The 20,840-nt window shown below is 42.2% G+C and overlaps 14 non-coding genes across 14 annotated transcripts; all 14 read left to right on the forward strand.

Moving 5' to 3' along the window:
• Positions 1 to 476: 476 nt before the first annotated feature.
• LOC121845124 lies at positions 477 to 583 on the forward strand. Its single transcript, XR_006082377.1, has one exon. It is a non-coding gene; the product is annotated as a U6 spliceosomal RNA (small nuclear RNA).
• Positions 584 to 1,437: 854 nt separating this feature from the next.
• On the forward strand, positions 1,438 to 1,544 carry LOC121845125. Its single transcript, XR_006082378.1, has one exon. It is a non-coding gene; the product is annotated as a U6 spliceosomal RNA (small nuclear RNA).
• Positions 1,545 to 2,400: 856 nt separating this feature from the next.
• On the forward strand, positions 2,401 to 2,507 carry LOC121845126. The gene has a single exon (XR_006082379.1). It is a non-coding gene; the product is annotated as a U6 spliceosomal RNA (small nuclear RNA).
• Positions 2,508 to 3,362: 855 nt separating this feature from the next.
• On the forward strand, positions 3,363 to 3,469 carry LOC121845127. Its single transcript, XR_006082380.1, has one exon. It is a non-coding gene; the product is annotated as a U6 spliceosomal RNA (small nuclear RNA).
• Positions 3,470 to 4,324: 855 nt separating this feature from the next.
• LOC121845128 lies at positions 4,325 to 4,431 on the forward strand. Its single transcript, XR_006082381.1, has one exon. It is a non-coding gene; the product is annotated as a U6 spliceosomal RNA (small nuclear RNA).
• An 854-nt stretch (positions 4,432 to 5,285) lies between these two features.
• Positions 5,286 to 5,392, forward strand: LOC121845129. Its single transcript, XR_006082382.1, has one exon. It is a non-coding gene; the product is annotated as a U6 spliceosomal RNA (small nuclear RNA).
• Positions 5,393 to 6,248: 856 nt separating this feature from the next.
• LOC121845131 lies at positions 6,249 to 6,355 on the forward strand. Its single transcript, XR_006082384.1, has one exon. It is a non-coding gene; the product is annotated as a U6 spliceosomal RNA (small nuclear RNA).
• An 855-nt stretch (positions 6,356 to 7,210) lies between these two features.
• On the forward strand, positions 7,211 to 7,317 carry LOC121845132. Its single transcript, XR_006082385.1, has one exon. It is a non-coding gene; the product is annotated as a U6 spliceosomal RNA (small nuclear RNA).
• An 856-nt stretch (positions 7,318 to 8,173) lies between these two features.
• Positions 8,174 to 8,280, forward strand: LOC112240713. Its single transcript, XR_002952107.2, has one exon. It is a non-coding gene; the product is annotated as a U6 spliceosomal RNA (small nuclear RNA).
• An 855-nt stretch (positions 8,281 to 9,135) lies between these two features.
• On the forward strand, positions 9,136 to 9,242 carry LOC121845133. Its single transcript, XR_006082386.1, has one exon. It is a non-coding gene; the product is annotated as a U6 spliceosomal RNA (small nuclear RNA).
• An 857-nt stretch (positions 9,243 to 10,099) lies between these two features.
• LOC121845134 lies at positions 10,100 to 10,206 on the forward strand. Its single transcript, XR_006082387.1, has one exon. It is a non-coding gene; the product is annotated as a U6 spliceosomal RNA (small nuclear RNA).
• An 857-nt stretch (positions 10,207 to 11,063) lies between these two features.
• Positions 11,064 to 11,170, forward strand: LOC112240712. The gene has a single exon (XR_002952106.2). It is a non-coding gene; the product is annotated as a U6 spliceosomal RNA (small nuclear RNA).
• An 855-nt stretch (positions 11,171 to 12,025) lies between these two features.
• On the forward strand, positions 12,026 to 12,132 carry LOC121845083. The gene has a single exon (XR_006082335.1). It is a non-coding gene; the product is annotated as a U6 spliceosomal RNA (small nuclear RNA).
• An 855-nt stretch (positions 12,133 to 12,987) lies between these two features.
• On the forward strand, positions 12,988 to 13,094 carry LOC121845084. Its single transcript, XR_006082337.1, has one exon. It is a non-coding gene; the product is annotated as a U6 spliceosomal RNA (small nuclear RNA).
• The last annotated feature ends 7,746 nt before the right edge of the window (positions 13,095 to 20,840 follow it).

Here is a 20,840-nt window from a genome sequence, read left to right on the forward strand (position 1 = left end):
TCAATTTTAGTCCAGTTGTATTAAACATAACAAACTTGAATGTCACAACATTTTAAACAGACATATCAAAGTCAGACTCAGACTCTCTCTCCCTCTACTAATTGGGGAGTTAGTTATAAGTATCCTTGGCCAGGCCATGTTGCAGAAAACGGGGAAGGGTGGGAAGTGGTCGGGGCAGGGAACAAAGACTTGGGGAGGAGCAACTAAAAGCAGCAGGTGAAGGAGGGGTTACAGACCAAGAGTCCTGAATCATAAAAGGCTTTGTTTTTATAAACTATATTTTAGTCTAAGATCAATCTTTAAAAAATCTAAAGTCAATTCTATTTCAAGTTCTACATCTCCAAATAAAGTTGAAACATCACAGCAATATTCTAGGGGTGGTTTTTGAGGGTCTGAACTCTGTTTGACCCCAACCATGACCAGAACCTTCAGAGGGGATGTGATCTATATATGAGGGCCTCTCATAGCTTTGTGTTGTGCTCGCTTTGGCAGCACATATACTAAAATTGGATCGATACAGAGAAGATTAGCATGGCCCCTGCGAAAGGATGACACGCAAATCCGTGAAGCGCTCCTTATTTTCCTCACACGTTGAGACACAGAGAAATTGGAACCATACAGAGAAGATTGGGCGGTAGTGACCCGGGGATAATAAATTGTCCATTCCCCTCAGTCTAGTCTAAGGAGGAGGGGAAATGCTGGATGAGAGAAGCTCAGTCTACAGTAGAATGACAGGAACATTTGTGAAGCCTTCCTTATTTTGAAATGGGGAGTGAGACAAGGTTGCAGCCTGAGACCAACTTTATTCAACATGTAGACAAATAATTGGCGAGTTAGGCACGGTTGCAGTCTGAGTTCAACTTTATTCAAAGTTTAGAAATGAATTGGGGAGTGAGACAAGGTTGCACTCTGAGTCCAACTTTATTCAATATCTACAAATGAATTGGAGAGAGACTTGGGTTCAATTTTAGTCCAGTTGTATTAAACATAACAAACTTGAATGTCACAACATTTTAAACAGACATATCAAAGTCAGACTCAGACTCTCTCTCCCTCTACTAATTGGGGAGTTAGTTATAAGTATCCTTGGCCAGGCCATGTTGCAGAAAACGGGGGAAGGGTGGGAAGTGGTCGGCAGGGGAACAAAGACTTGGGGAGGAGCAACTAAAAGCAGCAGGTGAAGGAGGGGTTACAGACCAAGAGTCCTGAATCATAAAAGGCTTTGTTTTTATAAACTATATTTTAGTCTAAGATCAATCTTTAAAAAAATCTAAAGTCAATTCTATTTCAAGTTCTACATCTCCAAATAAAGTTGAAACATCACAGCAATATTCTAGGGGTGGTTTTGAGGGTCTGAACTCTGTTTGACCCCAACCATGACCAGAACCTTCAGAGGGGATGTGATCTATATATGAGGGCCTCTCATAGCTTTGTGTTGTGCTCGCTTTGGCAGCACATATACTAAAATTGGATCGATACAGAGAAGATTAGCATGGCCCCTGCGAAAGGATGACACGCAAATCCGTGAAGCGCTCCTTATTTTCCTCACACGTTGAGACACAGAGAAATTGGAACCATACAGAGAAGATTGGGCGGTAGTGACCCGGGGATAATAAATTGTCCATTCCCCTCAGTCTAGTCTAAGGAGGAGGGGAAATGCTGGATGAGAGAAGCTCAGTCTACAGTAGAATGACAGGAACATTTGTGAAGCCTTCCTTATTTTGAAATGGGGAGTGAGACAAGGTTGCAGCCTGAGACCAACTTTATTCAACATGTAGACAAATAATTGGCGAGTTAGGCACGGTTGCAGTCTGAGTTCAACTTTATTCAAAGTTTAGAAATGAATTGGGGAGTGAGACAAGGTTGCACTCTGAGTCCAACTTTATTCAATATCTACAAATGAATTGGAGAGAGACTTGGGTTCAATTTTAGTCCAGTTGTATTAAACATAACAAACTTGAATGTCACAACATTTTAAACAGACATATCAAAGTCAGACTCAGACTCTCTCTCCCTCTACTAATTGGGGAGTTAGTTATAAGTATCCTTGGCCAGGCCATGTTGCAGAAAACGGGGAAGGGTGGGAAGTGGTCGGGGCAGGGGAACAAAGACTTGGGGAGGAGCAACTAAAAGCAGCAGGTGAAGGAGGGGTTACAGACCAAGAGTCCTGAATCATAAAAGGCTTTGTTTTTATAAACTATATTTTAGTCTAAGATCAATCTTTAAAAAAATCTAAAGTCAATTCTATTTCAAGTTCTACATCTCCAAATAAAGTTGAAACATCACAGCAATATTCTAGGGGTGGTTTTTGAGGGTCTGAACTCTGTTTGACCCCAACCATGACCAGAACCTTCAGAGGGGATGTGATCTATATATGAGGGCCTCTCATAGCTTTGTGTTGTGCTCGCTTTGGCAGCACATATACTAAAATTGGATCGATACAGAGAAGATTAGCATGGCCCCTGCGAAAGGATGACACGCAAATCCGTGAAGCGCTCCTTATTTTCCTCACACGTTGAGACACAGAGAAATTGGAACCATACAGAGAAGATTGGGCGGTAGTGACCCGGGGATAATAAATTGTCCATTCCCCTCAGTCTAGTCTAAGGAGGAGGGGAAATGCTGGATGAGAGAAGCTCAGTCTACAGTAGAATGACAGGAACATTTGTGAAGCCTTCCTTATTTTGAAATGGGGAGTGAGACAAGGTTGCAGCCTGAGACCAACTTTATTCAACATGTAGACAAATAATTGGCGAGTTAGGCACGGTTGCAGTCTGAGTTCAACTTTATTCAAAGTTTAGAAATGAATTGGGGAGTGAGACAAGGTTGCACTCTGAGTCCAACTTTATTCAATATCTACAAATGAATTGGAGAGAGACTTGGGTTCAATTTTAGTCCAGTTGTATTAAACATAACAAACTTGAATGTCACAACATTTTAAACAGACATATCAAAGTCAGACTCAGACTCTCTCTCCCTCTACTAATTGGGGAGTTAGTTATAAGTATCCTTGGCCAGGCCATGTTGCAGAAAACGGGGGAAGGGTGGGAAGTGGTCGGGGCAGGGGAACAAAGACTTGGGGAGGAGCAACTAAAAGCAGCAGGTGAAGGAGGGGTTACAGACCAAGAGTCCTGAATCATAAAAGGCTTTGTTTTTATAAACTATATTTTAGTCTAAGATCAATCTTTAAAAAATCTAAAGTCAATTCTATTTCAAGTTCTACATCTCCAAATAAAGTTGAAACATCACAGCAATATTCTAGGGGTGGTTTTGAGGGTCTGAACTCTGTTTGACCCCAACCATGACCAGAACCTTCAGAGGGGATGTGATCTATATATGAGGGCCTCTCATAGCTTTGTGTTGTGCTCGCTTTGGCAGCACATATACTAAAATTGGATCGATACAGAGAAGATTAGCATGGCCCCTGCGAAAGGATGACACGCAAATCCGTGAAGCGCTCCTTATTTTCCTCACACGTTGAGACACAGAGAAATTGGAACCATACAGAGAAGATTGGGCGGTAGTGACCCGGGGATAATAAATTGTCCATTCCCCTCAGTCTAGTCTAAGGAGGAGGGGAAATGCTGGATGAGAGAAGCTCAGTCTACAGTAGAATGACAGGAACATTTGTGAAGCCTTCCTTATTTTGAAATGGGGAGTGAGACAAGGTTGCAGCCTGAGACCAACTTTATTCAACATGTAGACAAATAATTGGCGAGTTAGGCACGGTTGCAGTCTGAGTTCAACTTTATTCAAAGTTTAGAAATGAATTGGGGAGTGAGACAAGGTTGCACTCTGAGTCCAACTTTATTCAATATCTACAAATGAATTGGAGAGAGACTTGGGTTCAATTTTAGTCCAGTTGTATTAAACATAACAAACTTGAATGTCACAACATTTTAAACAGACATATCAAAGTCAGACTCAGACTCTCTCTCCCTCTACTAATTGGGGAGTTAGTTATAAGTATCCTTGGCCAGGCCATGTTGCAGAAAACGGGGAAGGGTGGGAAGTGGTCGGGGCAGGGGAACAAAGACTTGGGGAGGAGCAACTAAAAGCAGCAGGTGAAGGAGGGGTTACAGACCAAGAGTCCTGAATCATAAAAGGCTTTGTTTTTATAAACTATATTTTAGTCTAAGATCAATCTTTAAAAAATCTAAAGTCAATTCTATTTCAAGTTCTACATCTCCAAATAAAGTTGAAACATCACAGCAATATTCTAGGGGTGGTTTTTGAGGGTCTGAACTCTGTTTGACCCCAACCATGACCAGAACCTTCAGAGGGGATGTGATCTATATATGAGGGCCTCTCATAGCTTTGTGTTGTGCTCGCTTTGGCAGCACATATACTAAAATTGGATCGATACAGAGAAGATTAGCATGGCCCCTGCGAAAGGATGACACGCAAATCCGTGAAGCGCTCCTTATTTTCCTCACACGTTGAGACACAGAGAAATTGGAACCATACAGAGAAGATTGGGCGGTAGTGACCCGGGGATAATAAATTGTCCATTCCCCTCAGTCTAGTCTAAGGAGGAGGGGAAATGCTGGATGAGAGAAGCTCAGTCTACAGTAGAATGACAGGAACATTTGTGAAGCCTTCCTTATTTTGAAATGGGGAGTGAGACAAGGTTGCAGCCTGAGACCAACTTTATTCAACATGTAGACAAATAATTGGCGAGTTAGGCACGGTTGCAGTCTGAGTTCAACTTTATTCAAAGTTTAGAAATGAATTGGGGAGTGAGACAAGGTTGCACTCTGAGTCCAACTTTATTCAATATCTACAAATGAATTGGAGAGAGACTTGGGTTCAATTTTAGTCCAGTTGTATTAAACATAACAAACTTGAATGTCACAACATTTTAAACAGACATATCAAAGTCAGACTCAGACTCTCTCTCCCTCTACTAATTGGGGAGTTAGTTATAAGTATCCTTGGCCAGGCCATGTTGCAGAAAACGGGGAAGGGTGGGAAGTGGTCGGGGCAGGGGAACAAAGACTTGGGGAGGAGCAACTAAAAGCAGCAGGTGAAGGAGGGGTTACAGACCAAGAGTCCTGAATCATAAAAGGCTTTGTTTTTATAAACTATATTTTAGTCTAAGATCAATCTTTAAAAAATCTAAAGTCAATTCTATTTCAAGTTCTACATCTCCAAATAAAGTTGAAACATCACAGCAATATTCTAGGGGTGGTTTTGAGGGTCTGAACTCTGTTTGACCCCAACCATGACCAGAACCTTCAGAGGGGATGTGATCTATATATGAGGGCCTCTCATAGCTTTGTGTTGTGCTCGCTTTGGCAGCACATATACTAAAATTGGATCGATACAGAGAAGATTAGCATGGCCCCTGCGAAAGGATGACACGCAAATCCGTGAAGCGCTCCTTATTTTCCTCACACGTTGAGACACAGAGAAATTGGAACCATACAGAGAAGATTGGGCGGTAGTGACCCGGGGATAATAAATTGTCCATTCCCCTCAGTCTAGTCTAAGGAGGAGGGGAAATGCTGGATGAGAGAAGCTCAGTCTACAGTAGAATGACAGGAACATTTGTGAAGCCTTCCTTATTTTGAAATGGGGAGTGAGACAAGGTTGCAGCCTGAGACCAACTTTATTCAACATGTAGACAAATAATTGGCGAGTTAGGCACGGTTGCAGTCTGAGTTCAACTTTATTCAAAGTTTAGAAATGAATTGGGGAGTGAGACAAGGTTGCACTCTGAGTCCAACTTTATTCAATATCTACAAATGAATTGGAGAGAGACTTGGGTTCAATTTTAGTCCAGTTGTATTAAACATAACAAACTTGAATGTCACAACATTTTAAACAGACATATCAAAGTCAGACTCAGACTCTCTCTCCCTCTACTAATTGGGGAGTTAGTTATAAGTATCCTTGGCCAGGCCATGTTGCAGAAAACGGGGGAAGGGTGGGAAGTGGTCGGGGCAGGGGAACAAAGACTTGGGGAGGAGCAACTAAAAGCAGCAGGTGAAGGAGGGGTTACAGACCAAGAGTCCTGAATCATAAAAGGCTTTGTTTTTATAAACTATATTTTAGTCTAAGATCAATCTTTAAAAAATCTAAAGTCAATTCTATTTCAAGTTCTACATCTCCAAATAAAGTTGAAACATCACAGCAATATTCTAGGGGTGGTTTTTGAGGGTCTGAACTCTGTTTGACCCCAACCATGACCAGAACCTTCAGAGGGGATGTGATCTATATATGAGGGCCTCTCATAGCTTTGTGTTGTGCTCGCTTTGGCAGCACATATACTAAAATTGGATCGATACAGAGAAGATTAGCATGGCCCCTGCGAAAGGATGACACGCAAATCCGTGAAGCGCTCCTTATTTTCCTCACACGTTGAGACACAGAGAAATTGGAACCATACAGAGAAGATTGGGCGGTAGTGACCCGGGGATAATAAATTGTCCATTCCCCTCAGTCTAGTCTAAGGAGGAGGGGAAATGCTGGATGAGAGAAGCTCAGTCTACAGTAGAATGACAGGAACATTTGTGAAGCCTTCCTTATTTTGAAATGGGGAGTGAGACAAGGTTGCAGCCTGAGACCAACTTTATTCAACATGTAGACAAATAATTGGCGAGTTAGGCACGGTTGCAGTCTGAGTTCAACTTTATTCAAAGTTTAGAAATGAATTGGGGAGTGAGACAAGGTTGCACTCTGAGTCCAACTTTATTCAATATCTACAAATGAATTGGAGAGAGACTTGGGTTCAATTTTAGTCCAGTTGTATTAAACATAACAAACTTGAATGTCACAACATTTTAAACAGACATATCAAAGTCAGACTCAGACTCTCTCTCCCTCTACTAATTGGGGAGTTAGTTATAAGTATCCTTGGCCAGGCCATGTTGCAGAAAACGGGGAAGGGTGGGAAGTGGTCGGGGCAGGGGAACAAAGACTTGGGGAGGAGCAACTAAAAGCAGCAGGTGAAGGAGGGGTTACAGACCAAGAGTCCTGAATCATAAAAGGCTTTGTTTTTATAAACTATATTTTAGTCTAAGATCAATCTTTAAAAAATCTAAAGTCAATTCTATTTCAAGTTCTACATCTCCAAATAAAGTTGAAACATCACAGCAATATTCTAGGGGTGGTTTTTGAGGGTCTGAACTCTGTTTGACCCCAACCATGACCAGAACCTTCAGAGGGGATGTGATCTATATATGAGGGCCTCTCATAGCTTTGTGTTGTGCTCGCTTTGGCAGCACATATACTAAAATTGGATCGATACAGAGAAGATTAGCATGGCCCCTGCGAAAGGATGACACGCAAATCCGTGAAGCGCTCCTTATTTTCCTCACACGTTGAGACACAGAGAAATTGGAACCATACAGAGAAGATTGGGCGGTAGTGACCCGGGGATAATAAATTGTCCATTCCCCTCAGTCTAGTCTAAGGAGGAGGGGAAATGCTGGATGAGAGAAGCTCAGTCTACAGTAGAATGACAGGAACATTTGTGAAGCCTTCCTTATTTTGAAATGGGGAGTGAGACAAGGTTGCAGCCTGAGACCAACTTTATTCAACATGTAGACAAATAATTGGCGAGTTAGGCACGGTTGCAGTCTGAGTTCAACTTTATTCAAAGTTTAGAAATGAATTGGGGAGTGAGACAAGGTTGCACTCTGAGTCCAACTTTATTCAATATCTACAAATGAATTGGAGAGAGACTTGGGTTCAATTTTAGTCCAGTTGTATTAAACATAACAAACTTGAATGTCACAACATTTTAAACAGACATATCAAAGTCAGACTCAGACTCTCTCTCCCTCTACTAATTGGGGAGTTAGTTATAAGTATCCTTGGCCAGGCCATGTTGCAGAAAACGGGGGAAGGGTGGGAAGTGGTCGGGGCAGGGGAACAAAGACTTGGGGAGGAGCAACTAAAAGCAGCAGGTGAAGGAGGGGTTACAGACCAAGAGTCCTGAATCATAAAAGGCTTTGTTTTTATAAACTATATTTTAGTCTAAGATCAATCTTTAAAAAATCTAAAGTCAATTCTATTTCAAGTTCTACATCTCCAAATAAAGTTGAAACATCACAGCAATATTCTAGGGGTGGTTTTTGAGGGTCTGAACTCTGTTTGACCCCAACCATGACCAGAACCTTCAGAGGGGATGTGATCTATATATGAGGGCCTCTCATAGCTTTGTGTTGTGCTCGCTTTGGCAGCACATATACTAAAATTGGATCGATACAGAGAAGATTAGCATGGCCCCTGCGAAAGGATGACACGCAAATCCGTGAAGCGCTCCTTATTTTCCTCACACGTTGAGACACAGAGAAATTGGAACCATACAGAGAAGATTGGGCGGTAGTGACCCGGGGATAATAAATTGTCCATTCCCCTCAGTCTAGTCTAAGGAGGAGGGGAAATGCTGGATGAGAGAAGCTCAGTCTACAGTAGAATGACAGGAACATTTGTGAAGCCTTCCTTATTTTGAAATGGGGAGTGAGACAAGGTTGCAGCCTGAGACCAACTTTATTCAACATGTAGACAAATAATTGGCGAGTTAGGCACGGTTGCAGTCTGAGTTCAACTTTATTCAAAGTTTAGAAATGAATTGGGGAGTGAGACAAGGTTGCACTCTGAGTCCAACTTTATTCAATATCTACAAATGAATTGGAGAGAGACTTGGGTTCAATTTTAGTCCAGTTGTATTAAACATAACAAACTTGAATGTCACAACATTTTAAACAGACATATCAAAGTCAGACTCAGACTCTCTCTCCCTCTACTAATTGGGGAGTTAGTTATAAGTATCCTTGGCCAGGCCATGTTGCAGAAAACGGGGAAGGGTGGGAAGTGGTCGGGGCAGGGGAACAAAGACTTGGGGAGGAGCAACTAAAAGCAGCAGGTGAAGGAGGGGTTACAGACCAAGAGTCCTGAATCATAAAAGGCTTTGTTTTTATAAACTATATTTTAGTCTAAGATCAATCTTTAAAAAATCTAAAGTCAATTCTATTTCAAGTTCTACATCTCCAAATAAAGTTGAAACATCACAGCAATATTCTAGGGGTGGTTTTTGAGGGTCTGAACTCTGTTTGACCCCAACCATGACCAGAACCTTCAGAGGGGATGTGATCTATATATGAGGGCCTCTCATAGCTTTGTGTTGTGCTCGCTTTGGCAGCACATATACTAAAATTGGATCGATACAGAGAAGATTAGCATGGCCCCTGCGAAAGGATGACACGCAAATCCGTGAAGCGCTCCTTATTTTCCTCACACGTTGAGACACAGAGAAATTGGAACCATACAGAGAAGATTGGGCGGTAGTGACCCGGGGATAATAAATTGTCCATTCCCCTCAGTCTAGTCTAAGGAGGAGGGGAAATGCTGGATGAGAGAAGCTCAGTCTACAGTAGAATGACAGGAACATTTGTGAAGCCTTCCTTATTTTGAAATGGGGAGTGAGACAAGGTTGCAGCCTGAGACCAACTTTATTCAACATGTAGACAAATAATTGGCGAGTTAGGCACGGTTGCAGTCTGAGTTCAACTTTATTCAAAGTTTAGAAATGAATTGGGGAGTGAGACAAGGTTGCACTCTGAGTCCAACTTTATTCAATATCTACAAATGAATTGGAGAGAGACTTGGGTTCAATTTTAGTCCAGTTGTATTAAACATAACAAACTTGAATGTCACAACATTTTAAACAGACATATCAAAGTCAGACTCAGACTCTCTCTCCCTCTACTAATTGGGGAGTTAGTTATAAGTATCCTTGGCCAGGCCATGTTGCAGAAAACGGGGGAAGGGTGGGAAGTGGTCGGGGCAGGGGAACAAAGACTTGGGGAGGAGCAACTAAAAGCAGCAGGTGAAGGAGGGGTTACAGACCAAGAGTCCTGAATCATAAAAGGCTTTGTTTTTATAAACTATATTTTAGTCTAAGATCAATCTTTTAAAAAATCTAAAGTCAATTCTATTTCAAGTTCTACATCTCCAAATAAAGTTGAAACATCACAGCAATATTCTAGGGGTGGTTTTTGAGGGTCTGAACTCTGTTTGACCCCAACCATGACCAGAACCTTCAGAGGGGATGTGATCTATATATGAGGGCCTCTCATAGCTTTGTGTTGTGCTCGCTTTGGCAGCACATATACTAAAATTGGATCGATACAGAGAAGATTAGCATGGCCCCTGCGAAAGGATGACACGCAAATCCGTGAAGCGCTCCTTATTTTCCTCACACGTTGAGACACAGAGAAATTGGAACCATACAGAGAAGATTGGGCGGTAGTGACCCGGGGATAATAAATTGTCCATTCCCCTCAGTCTAGTCTAAGGAGGAGGGGAAATGCTGGATGAGAGAAGCTCAGTCTACAGTAGAATGACAGGAACATTTGTGAAGCCTTCCTTATTTTGAAATGGGGAGTGAGACAAGGTTGCAGCCTGAGACCAACTTTATTCAACATGTAGACAAATAATTGGCGAGTTAGGCACGGTTGCAGTCTGAGTTCAACTTTATTCAAAGTTTAGAAATGAATTGGGGAGTGAGACAAGGTTGCACTCTGAGTCCAACTTTATTCAATATCTACAAATGAATTGGAGAGAGACTTGGGTTCAATTTTAGTCCAGTTGTATTAAACATAACAAACTTGAATGTCACAACATTTTAAACAGACATATCAAAGTCAGACTCAGACTCTCTCTCCCTCTACTAATTGGGGAGTTAGTTATAAGTATCCTTGGCCAGGCCATGTTGCAGAAAACGGGGGAAGGGTGGGAAGTGGTCGGGGCAGGGGAACAAAGACTTGGGGAGGAGCAACTAAAAGCAGCAGGTGAAGGAGGGGTTACAGACCAAGAGTCCTGAATCATAAAAGGCTTTGTTTTTATAAACTATATTTTAGTCTAAGATCAATCTTTTAAAAAATCTAAAGTCAATTCTATTTCAAGTTCTACATCTCCAAATAAAGTTGAAACATCACAGCAATATTCTAGGGGTGGTTTTTGAGGGTCTGAACTCTGTTTGACCCCAACCATGACCAGAACCTTCAGAGGGGATGTGATCTATATATGAGGGCCTCTCATAGCTTTGTGTTGTGCTCGCTTTGGCAGCACATATACTAAAATTGGATCGATACAGAGAAGATTAGCATGGCCCCTGCGAAAGGATGACACGCAAATCCGTGAAGCGCTCCTTATTTTCCTCACACGTTGAGACACAGAGAAATTGGAACCATACAGAGAAGATTGGGCGGTAGTGACCCGGGGATAATAAATTGTCCATTCCCCTCAGTCTAGTCTAAGGAGGAGGGGAAATGCTGGATGAGAGAAGCTCAGTCTACAGTAGAATGACAGGAACATTTGTGAAGCCTTCCTTATTTTGAAATGGGGAGTGAGACAAGGTTGCAGCCTGAGACCAACTTTATTCAACATGTAGACAAATAATTGGCGAGTTAGGCACGGTTGCAGTCTGAGTTCAACTTTATTCAAAGTTTAGAAATGAATTGGGGAGTGAGACAAGGTTGCACTCTGAGTCCAACTTTATTCAATATCTACAAATGAATTGGAGAGAGACTTGGGTTCAATTTTAGTCCAGTTGTATTAAACATAACAAACTTGAATGTCACAACATTTTAAACAGACATATCAAAGTCAGACTCAGACTCTCTCTCCCTCTACTAATTGGGGAGTTAGTTATAAGTATCCTTGGCCAGGCCATGTTGCAGAAAACGGGGGAAGGGTGGGAAGTGGTCGGGGCAGGGGAACAAAGACTTGGGGAGGAGCAACTAAAAGCAGCAGGTGAAGGAGGGGTTACAGACCAAGAGTCCTGAATCATAAAAGGCTTTGTTTTTATAAACTATATTTTAGTCTAAGATCAATCTTTAAAAAATCTAAAGTCAATTCTATTTCAAGTTCTACATCTCCAAATAAAGTTGAAACATCACAGCAATATTCTAGGGGTGGTTTTGAGGGTCTGAACTCTGTTTGACCCCAACCATGACCAGAACCTTCAGAGGGGATGTGATCTATATATGAGGGCCTCTCATAGCTTTGTGTTGTGCTCGCTTTGGCAGCACATATACTAAAATTGGATCGATACAGAGAAGATTAGCATGGCCCCTGCGAAAGGATGACACGCAAATCCGTGAAGCGCTCCTTATTTTCCTCACACGTTGAGACACAGAGAAATTGGAACCATACAGAGAAGATTGGGCGGTAGTGACCCGGGGATAATAAATTGTCCATTCCCTCAGTCTAGTCTAAGGAGGAGGGGAAATGCTGGATGAGAGAAGCTCAGTCTACAGTAGAATGACAGGAACATTTGTGAAGCCTTCCTTATTTTGAAATGGGGAGTGAGACAAGGTTGCAGCCTGAGACCAACTTTATTCAACATGTAGACAAATAATTGGCGAGTTAGGCACGGTTGCAGTCTGAGTTCAACTTTATTCAAAGTTTAGAAATGAATTGGGGAGTGAGACAAGGTTGCACTCTGAGTCCAACTTTATTCAATATCTACAAATGAATTGGAGAGAGACTTGGGTTCAATTTTAGTCCAGTTGTATTAAACATAACAAACTTGAATGTCACAACATTTTAAACAGACATATCAAAGTCAGACTCAGACTCTCTCTCCCTCTACTAATTGGGGAGTTAGTTATAAGTATCCTTGGCCAGGCCATGTTGCAGAAAACGGGGGAAGGGTGGGAAGTGGTCGGGGCAGGGGAACAAAGACTTGGGGAGGAGCAACTAAAAGCAGCAGGTGAAGGAGGGGTTACAGACCAAGAGTCCTGAATCATAAAAGGCTTTGTTTTTATAAACTATATTTTAGTCTAAGATCAATCTTTAAAAAAATCTAAAGTCAATTCTATTTCAAGTTCTACATCTCCAAATAAAGTTGAAACATCACAGCAATATTCTAGGGGTGGTTTTGAGGGTCTGAACTCTGTTTGACCCCAACCATGACCAGAACCTTCAGAGGGGATGTGATCTATATATGAGGGCCTCTCATAGCTTTGTGTTGTGCTCGCTTTGGCAGCACATATACTAAAATTGGATCGATACAGAGAAGATTAGCATGGCCCCTGCGAAAGGATGACACGCAAATCCGTGAAGCGCTCCTTATTTTCCTCACACGTTGAGACACAGAGAAATTGGAACCATACAGAGAAGATTGGGCGGTAGTGACCCGGGGATAATAAATTGTCCATTCCCCTCAGTCTAGTCTAAGGAGGAGGGGAAATGCTGGATGAGAGAAGCTCAGTCTACAGTAGAATGACAGGAACATTTGTGAAGCCTTCCTTATTTTGAAATGGGGAGTGAGACAAGGTTGCAGCCTGAGACCAACTTTATTCAACATGTAGACAAATAATTGGCGAGTTAGGCACGGTTGCAGTCTGAGTTCAACTTTATTCAAAGTTTAGAAATGAATTGGGGAGTGAGACAAGGTTGCACTCTGAGTCCAACTTTATTCAATATCTACAAATGAATTGGAGAGAGACTTGGGTTCAATTTTAGTCCAGTTGTATTAAACATAACAAACTTGAATGTCACAACATTTTAAACAGACATATCAAAGTCAAACTCAGAGACTGAAAGAGAAAAGGAGAGAAAGATAATAGTCATTTAAGAACAATTTCTTATTTTCAATGATGGCCTAGGAACAGTGGGTTAGTTGGCTTAATCAGGGTTAGAACGACATATTTTTACCTTGTTAGCTCTGGGATTCGTTCTTGCGGTTACTAGTCCAACATTCTAACCACTAGGCTACCCTGCCTGCAGTTGTCATGATGTCCTTTGATTTTAGTTATGTTTTAGTCAGTTGGACTAATATTTTCCAGTGGGGCATTGCAATGCAGTCTGGGAGTTGTAGTTTAACTGGTTATAGTATAAAGTGGTGGAAATTTTCTTTGTAATATTTTTAACACTTGACCTCAGAACACAGTTAGCTGCGCTTGTATTATATAAACTATGGTGGTGGTCTCCTTGGTAGGTTTCCCAGCTGGCACCAGGGATGAGGCCGAACTCAGGTGTCAGGTGGCTTCAGCTGGGCAAACGGCGTACCGACTTTGATGGTGTTGCAAGGTTTTGGGTTATGGCAAGGAAGGCAACTACATGGCAGATGGTGGGAAAATGTTATACTTTGGATTTATATTGTTGATGGGAGGGGAGACTAGAATTTTCATGTCCTCTGAAACATATTTTGTCCAGTAGGCTCTGGTCGGTAAGTGTCCCAATTTGGTACCAACTGAGAAACCTTGTGAAGGATTATTGGAATGTTGAAGAGCTTGATGTGTCACTGTTCCAACGTTTTTTCTTCACTCCGCCATCGGATATTTTCGGGTAAGGTAGCGTTAGCTAGCCAGCTTAATTGCTCAATAGCCAAACTTAGTTTCAACCAAATTGAGTTGAGCTACCTTAAGATGGATGCACTAACTGAGGGAAACTGTATTTACTATCACTGTTGTGGTTGTCTCACCAAGCTACCTTAACCTGATGGAAGCACTAACTGCAAGTTGCTCTGGATAGTGACCATACTATTCCCTTAACCAGTTGGATATAGGGGGCGCTATTTTAACTTTTGGATGAAAAACGTTCCCAACAAAATATTTTGTCACGAAAAGATGCTCGACTATGCATATAATTGACAGCTTTGGATAGAAAACACTCTGATGTTTCCAAAACTGCAAAGATATTGTCTGTGAGTGCCACAGAACTGATGTTACAGAAAAAAAACAGATAAAAATCCAATCAGGAAGTGCCGCATTTTTTGAAACCGCCTCATGGCAATGACTCCTTATATGGCTGTGGAGGAGCTAGTAGTCAGCTTACGTTTTCCACGTTTTCCCCAAGGTGTCTGCAGCATTGTGACGTATTTGTAGGCATATCATTGGAAGATTGACCATAAGAAACTACATTTACCAGGTGGTCGCTTGGTGTCCTCCGTTGCAATTATTGCGTAATCTCCAGCTGTGTGTATTTTTCCATTTGCTTCCGAGGAGAAACCCAACTGCCACGAATGATTTATCATCGAATAGATATGTGAAAAACACCTTGGGGATGATTCTAAACAACGTTTGCCATGTTTCTGTCGATATTATGGAGTTAATTTGGAAAAACGTTCGGCGTTGTAATGAATGAATTTTCTTTTTTTGAATGCTAGGCTTAATGCTATGCTAGGCTATCAATAATCTTACACAAATGCTTGTGTAGCTTTGGTTGAAAAGCATATTTTGAAAATCTGATATGACAGTGTTGTTAACAAAAGACTAAGCTTGTGTTTCAATATATTTATTTCATTTCATTTGCAATTTTCATGAATAGAAAAAGTTGCGTTATGCTAATGCATTATAGTTGAAGTATTTTTCTGTCGATTTCTCAGCCAAGCAGGATGAACAAACGTGACGTTTTTCGCCTACAAAAATATTATTTTTGGAAAAAAGGAACATTTGCTATCTAACTGGGAGTCTCCTGAGTGAATGCATCTGAAGTTCTTCAAAGGTAAATGATTTAATTTGGTTGCTTTTCTTATTTTTGTGAAAATGTTGCCTGCTGCCAGCACAGCCTAGCATATCTTAAGGGAACATTTTGACATTTGCTGTATGGTTAGTGAGAAAGTCCATATTGCAAATGTACGGTCCCTTACTAGACGTCCGAAAAAGTTTGTAAAATTTGCGGACGGCGTCGGGCCGAGCGGCAGGGCCGGACCTACCGGGAAGTCATCAAATGAACTTTGTCGGACATTCGGTTTCCGTTTTATAAAATAATGAAATTTTGGTCATTTTTCCGCTGTCCCGGAAAATCCCACAAGAGGGCATAAGCAATCATATTGCAATTGGACAAAATATCACGAATCACGACGGGGGATTATCTCGAAAACTGAAAATATTTCGAAGCCGAAACTCGGTGAGCGTAGGTTTGGCATAATGGGCAGTTGGCCCCGAACAAGATGGCGTCTAGGCCTCAACGGTTTTTGAGTTATGGCCATTTATCTGGGATTAAAGGTCCAAAATGAAAATAGAGAAATTATTTTGCCACTTCATGTCAAAGTCAAGGAGCCTCCGGTGTCAATAAAAAAAGAACCAGCCATTTATCTATCGTCATTTAAGAGAAATCGTACAATGACAGATTGGTGATGTTCACGGATAGGTGTTTTTTTTTCAACGGTTACAGATTCAGTTGCAGGGTGTTCTTACAAATCTTTTTAAAGTGTGCTGCGGAGCTCTGCGAGATTTCTGTGATTTTCTGAAATAACACACACTCACTAACCCCTCCGTAAATAACTCAGTTCTTAACGTAAAGACTTAAAACTCAGGATTCTGTAAAGGCATACCCCAATCAGGATATGGGTTTATTTATAGCTTCCTGTGCCAACCGGAAGTGCCTTAAATGATGTCATAGTGGCAGTTTCCAAGGGTTAAATAGGTCAGATCTTTTCAAAACTTCATATGTGTGATTAGGCAATCCCCATAAACTGTAAGTCAGTCATTTCTCCCAACAGATGTCAAAGAAAAGCTCTCACACACACACACAGCAAGGATGGAGTGACAAAGTGCGGTGCTTAAAGACACAGAGAGCAGGCAATGGCATTACCATAATCCCTAGGCCGTGCCGAGTTCAACGAGATATCCCGCTTGACCGTAGCTCGCTCGGTCTGAGCGCAGCGACCATTTGAAAAGTAGGCCCAATATGAAGCCTGCCCCACAACGTCATTTGCTTTTGGGTGACAGCGGCAGAACCGTTAGGTTTAGAAGGAAAATTCAACCACAGTAATGTTCCTAAGGTCCGTCCGATCCGTGCAAGCCTAACCTTGACCGTGTGGCATTAACCCTTAACAGTTAAAAGAAGGTGTTTACATCAAACAGTTTGCATTGACTTCTCTCCCCATAGGAATACATTGCCTGCAACCCTAAATTCAACCTGAAGTCTATATGGGTTATGAATGCCGTATGAACCTGTCTTCCGTAACAGTCCATCAGGCCACTATGAGGTCTACCTGTGTTGATTCTAAGCTTCCTGGACCAACCGGAAGTGGTTCAAATCCCCCTAAAAGTGTATATCCATACCCTGCCTGCAGTTTGATAGACATAGTGCATTCAACCCTGTGTAAATCAGTCAATTCTTAACGTAAGGACTTAAAACTCAGGATTCTATAAAAGCATACCCCAATGAGGATATGTGTTGATTTATAGCTTCCTGTGCCAACCGGAAGTGCCATAATTGGTGTCTCAGGGGCTGTTTCGAGGGGTTAAAAAAGTCAGATCTTTCCAAAACTTCATATATGTGATTAGGCAACCCCCATGAACTGTAAATCAGTCATTTTTCCCATAAAATTTCAAAGGAAAAATAAATCACACTAATTCACAACTTGGAAGGAGGGACGTATTGGGGTGCGTAGAGACAGACAGTGACTGCAATAGTTAGCTTTGTTCGAGCTAAAAAAGAACCGTCAGACCTAGAGTTCCAAAACTTTAGAAACCTGTTCTAGACCTCAGGTCGATAGTGCGTGGTGAGTTAGGTGGCTCTAGAAGGTTCTCGGACCGAGAAACAGCCTCGTACATTTGCAATGATTTCAATTCATTTTGACCATTACGAAAATGACGACATTTAGAAAAGTCTCAGAGATGCAAGGCTAGGTGCATTGAAACCGGCTCGGCCCATAGAGGCAGACCCCAACGTTTCTGTCCGATAGCTCATTCAAGGACCCCGTAGCAAGGCATGGAAAAAAGTGGATTTTCAGCACCAATTAGGGTTTTACTCGGGCACCGAAGGACCTATTGAGCCGAAACTCTGGATTCGGGGTCGCCTCACATAGGCCTTCACATAATGTCCGACCTGGACCCGCAGCTAGAACGTAACTATGTGTTTTACGTTTTTATTATGTTTTAAACCGAAGGCGCTGTGAATTATGGGCCTGCTCTGACATATGTGATAGTTGGCTTCTAAATGAGTAGGAAAAAGTGGGTTTGGTGTCAATTGATATCAGTTTGGTGTCATAATGACATCTAATTGACTGATGGACACTGACTTGCTAGTTGACTTTTGTACATTTGCAATGTGTTTAAACAGAGAGGGCCCATCACCAAAATGGCATTCTGAAATCAACACAAAAAATGGCATCACCATAGTCTCCAGACTGTGCCGAGTTCAACGAGACGCCCCGCTTGACCGTATCTCGTTCTGAGTGCAGCGACCTTGAAAAAAAGAAGGCCCAAAATGAAGCCTGCCCCACAATGTCATTGGATTTTGGGTGGCAGTGAGAGAACCGTTAGGGTGAGAAGCACAAATCGACCTCAGGTACGTTCCTAAGGTCCTCCCGATCTGTGCAAGCCTAACCTTGACCGTGTGGCATTAACCCTTAACAGTTAAAAGAAGGTGTTTACTTCAAACAGCTTGCTTTGACTTCTCTCCCCATAGGAATACATTGCCTGCACCTCTAAATTCAACCTGAAGCCTATGTGGGGTATGAATGCCTTATGAACCTGTCTTCTATGACAGTCCATCAGACCACTATGAGGTCTACCTGTGTCGATTCTAAGCTTCCTGGAGCAACCGGAAGTGGTTAAATTGACCCAAAAGGTGTTTTGATGTACATCACCTTCAAAGGTGAAAATGAGTCCATTCAACCCTGTGTAGATCAGTCAATTCTTAACTTAAAGACTTAAAACTCAGGATTCTGTAAGAGGCTACCTCAGTCAAGACATGTGTTTACCTATAGCTTCCTGTGCCAACCGGAAGTGCCTTTAATTGGGTCACACTGTCTGTTTTGAAGGGTTAGAAAAGTCACATCTCTCCAAAACTTCATATGTGTGACTAGGTAACCCTCCTAAACTGTAAATCAGTAATTTCCCCCAGGAGATGTCAAAGAAAAGCTCTCATACACACACACAGCAAGGATGGAGTGACAAAGTGCGGTGCTTAAAGACACAGAGAGCAGGCAATGGCATTACCATAATCCCTAGGCCGTGCCGAGTTCAACGAGATATCCCGCTTGACCGTAGCTCGCTCGGTCTGAGCGCAGCGACCATTTGAAAAGTAGGCCCAATATGAAGCCTGCCCCACAACGTCATTTGCTTTTGGGTGACAGCGGCAGAACCGTTAGGTTTAGAAGGAAAATTCAACCACAGGAATGTTCCTAAGGTCCTTCCGATCCGTGCAAGCCTAACCTTGACCGTGTGGCATTAACCCTTAACAGTTAAAAGAAGGTGTTTACATCAAACAGTTTGCATTGACTTCTCTCCCCATAGGAATACATTGCCTGCACCCCTAAATTCAACCTGAAGTCTATATGGGTTATGAATGCCGTATGAACCTGTCTTCCGTAACAGTCCATCAGGCCACTATGAGGTCTACCTGTGTTGATTCTAAGCTTCCTTGAGCAACCGGAAGTGGTTAAAATCGCCCTAAAAGTGTATATCCATACCCTGCCTGCAGTTTGATAGACATAGTGCATTCAACCCTGTGTAAATCAGTCAATTCTTAACGTAAAGACTTAAAACTCAGGATTCTGTAAAGGCATACCCCAATGAGGATATGTGTTGACTTATAGCTTCCTGTGACAACCGGAAGTGCCATAATTGGTGTCTCAGGGGCTGTTTCGAGGGGTTAAAAAAGTCAGATCTTTCCAAAACTTCATATATGTGATTAGGCAACCCCCATGAACTGTAAATCAGTCATGTTTCCCATAAAATTTCAAAGGAAAAATAAATCACACTAAAACACAACTTGGAACAACTTACTTCCGGCGCCGACAGAGATGGCCGCCTCGCTTCGCGTTCCTAGGAAACTATGCAGTTTTTTGTTTTTTTACGTGTTATTTCTTACACTAGTACCCCAGGTCATCTTAGGTTTCTTTACATACAGCCGACAAGAACTACTGAATATAAGATCAGCGTCAACTCACCATCAGTACGACCAAGAATATGTTTTTCGCGACGCGGATCCTGTGTTCTGCCTTACAACCAGTGTAACCGAGTGGATCACATGCAGCGACCAAAAAAAAAAAAAACGACTCAGAAAAAGAGGGAAACGAAGCGGTCTTCTGGTCAGACTCCGGAGACGGGCACATCGTGCACCACTCCCTAGCATTCTTCTTGCCAATGTCCAGTCTCTTGACAACAAGGTTGATGAAATCCGAGCAAGGGTAGCATTCCAGAGGGACATCAGAGACTGTAACGTTCTCTGCTTCACGGAAACATGGCTAACTGGAGAGACGCAATCCGAAGCGGTGCAGCCAGCGGGTTTCTCCACGCATCGCGCCGACAGAAACAAACATCTTTCTGGTAAGAAGAGGGGCGGGGGCGTATGTCTTATGGCCAACGTGACATGGTGTGATGAAAGAAACATACAGGAACTCAAATCCTTCTGTTCACCTGATTTAGAATTCCTCACAATCAAATGTAGACCGCATTATCTACCAAGAGAATTCTCTTCGATTATAATCACAGCCGTATATATCCCCCCCAAGCAGACACATCGATGGCTCTGAACGAACTTTATTTAACTCTCTGCAAACTGGAAACGATTTATCCGGAGGCTGCATTCATTGTAGCTGGGGATTTTAACAAGGCTAATCTGAAAACAAGACTCCCTAAATTTTATCAGCATATCGATTGCGCAACCAGGGGTGGAAAGACCCTGGATCATTGTTACTCTAACTTCCGCGACGCATATAAGGCCCTGCCCCGCCCCCCTTTCGGAAAAGCTGACCACGACTCCATTTTGTTGATCCCTGCCTACAGACAGAAACTAAAACAAGAAGCTCCCACACTGAGGTCTGTCCAACGCTGGTCCGACCAAGCTGACTCCACACTCCAAGACTGCTTCCATCACGTGGACTGGGAGATGTTTCGTATTGCGTCAGACAACAACATTGA

This window comes from Oncorhynchus tshawytscha, unplaced genomic scaffold (genome assembly GCF_018296145.1).
Source record: "Oncorhynchus tshawytscha isolate Ot180627B unplaced genomic scaffold, Otsh_v2.0 Un_scaffold_328_pilon_pilon, whole genome shotgun sequence".
NCBI lineage: Eukaryota > Metazoa > Chordata > Actinopteri > Salmoniformes > Salmonidae > Oncorhynchus > Oncorhynchus tshawytscha.